Raw genomic sequence first — 2446 nt, forward strand, 5'->3', positions numbered from 1 at the left:
CTCTCTCTCTCTCACTCCTCTCTCTTTTCTTTCCTTCTTTCTCTCTCCCTTTCCCTCTCTCTTATCTTCTTCCTCTCTTTCTTCTCTATTCTTCTCCTCTTTCTTCTTCTACTCTCTCTTTTCTCTTTCTCTCTCCTCCCCTTTCCCTTCTTTCTCTCTCCTCTTCTCTTTCTTTCTTCTCCCTCCTCTCTCTCTTTATCCTCTTTCTTCCCTTCTTTTCTCTCTCTCTCTCCCCTCTTTTTTCCAAAACAAGAGAGAGAAGAAGGGAGAGAGAAAAGAGAAAAAAAGAGGGAAGAAAGAGGAGAAAGAGAGAGGAGGAGGAGGAGAGAGAGAAAGAGAGAGAAGGGAGGGAGAGAAAGAGCGCAAGAGAGAGAGAGAGAGGAAGAGAGAGAAGGAGAGAAAGTGAGAGAGACAGAGAGAAAGAGAGAGGGAGAGAGAGAAAGAGCGGAGGGGAAAAGGGAAGGAGAGAGAGGGAGAGAGAGAGATAGAGAGGAAGAGGGAGAGGAGAGAGTGAGAGAAAGGGATAGAGGGAGAAAAGGGAGAGAGAAAGAAAGGGGTGGGGGAGAAAGAGGGGCAGGGGAGAGAGAGGAGTGGAAGAAAGAGGAAGAGAATGAGAGGGGAAGGGGAGAAAGAGGGGGAGAGAAAGAGAAGAGGAAGAGTGAGAAGGGAAGGAGAGAGTGAGAGAGAGAAAGGAGGGAGTGAAGAGGAGAAAGAGAGGAAGAGGGAAAGAAAAGAGAAAAAGGGAGAGAAGGGAGAGAGAGAAAGAGAGAGAGAGGAAGGAGAGAGAAGGGGAGAAGGAGAGAGAGAGGGAGGGAGAGAGAGAGGGTAAGAAAGAGAATGTAAAATCTAATTTTATATATGTTAAGAAAGAGAGAGAGGAAGAGAAAGAGAGAGAGGAGGGGGAGATGAACGGAGATGAGGGAGAGAGAGAGAGAGAGAGAGAGAGAGAGAGAGAGAGAGAGAGAGAGAGAGAGAGAGAGAGAGAGAGAGAGAGAGAGAGAGAGAGAGAGAGACTGTCACTGTCACCACCGCCGGGAGCTGGTTGTCGTCGTCCCCACCACTTAGAGCACCCACTAGCGCCAAAAAAAAAAAAGAAAAATTGGTCACTAGCTATGAGTTACCAGCAGATTTTTCGATGGCAAATCTGCCAATAAAATTGACCCTAAATTCGCTGGTAATAATTGGAGAAAAAAATTAGCGCGATCATTACTGTCGGATTTTGGGGGCGAAAAAATCCAACGGTAAGATAATTAAATGAAATGTGCCATTTTGGTCACTAGCTATGAGTTACCGACGGATTTTTTCGACGATAAATCCGCCGGTAAAATTGACCCTAAATTTGAATTTGAGAACCCTTCTCCTCCATTTCTGCAACATCACTTCTCTCCCCTTTCTCTTTCTCTCAACCAAAGAAAAAGTGAAAACCCTAACCTCCCCCAAATGCTGTCGCCATTCATCATTGGTTAGTTCGATTGAGAGACTGCCGATGTCACCGTTAGTCGCACTCAGGAGGATCCCTCCTCGTGTTGTCGGCGTACACTCTCACTAACCCCTGTTCGCTCTTTAATCCATGTTTGCTCTCACCAACCCCTGTTCTCTCTCCAACCCCTGGTCGCCATCCTGCTGCGCTGTCGTCTGGTCGTCATAGTCTATCGTGCTCAACCGCTCTCCATTGTCCATCGAAGGTCAGTGCTCACTGCTAGTGCCTGTTCTTTGTTTTTTTACGATCTTATTAATTAAATGTTCCTTTGATTCTTTCTTTTTATCGAATACTCAGTGAGCGCTTACTGTTTGTATTTGGTTGATTGGATTTTCTCACTATTTGTGTTTAATGATAAATTTTAAATTAATAACTCTATTGTTAGCTTACTGCTTGATAAAAAATTGCACTGCCTCTGTTACTGATTCACTACTCATTCGGTCATTGTGTCTTACATTTTTGTTTAAAATAATATTAGTACTTATTTTTTGTGATGTGCTTTGATTATTGATTGATTATTGATTAAATATTCTTTTGATTCTTTCTTTTCTTGAATGCTCAGTGAGTCCTTAGTGCTTGTTCTTGGTTGATTTTGCTCATTGCTTGTGCTTAATAATAAATTTTAAATTGATAACTCTATTATTGACTTACTACTTGATGAAAAATTACATTATCTGTGTTACTGATACACTACTCATTCTATCATTCTGTTTTGCATTTTTGTTTAAAATAATATTGATGCTATTTTTGTACATGTTACTTCAAAATTTTGCAGATCTTCAAGAATAATTTGTTGATTGTCTTGCACTAGGATTTGTGTTGCTGTTAATTGCCCCCGATATTAGCAGTTGGGTTCTATATTATTGTATCATTCAAAGACTAAAGAAGTCCTTCTTGTCACTAGAATCATTTTGTTTCAAGTACACAATATATTGTTGTACTATATATGGATCTCATTTTACTTCA

This window comes from Arachis ipaensis, chromosome B01, assembly GCF_000816755.2.
Source record: "Arachis ipaensis cultivar K30076 chromosome B01, Araip1.1, whole genome shotgun sequence".
In the NCBI taxonomy this organism is placed as follows: Eukaryota; Viridiplantae; Streptophyta; class Magnoliopsida; order Fabales; family Fabaceae; genus Arachis; species Arachis ipaensis.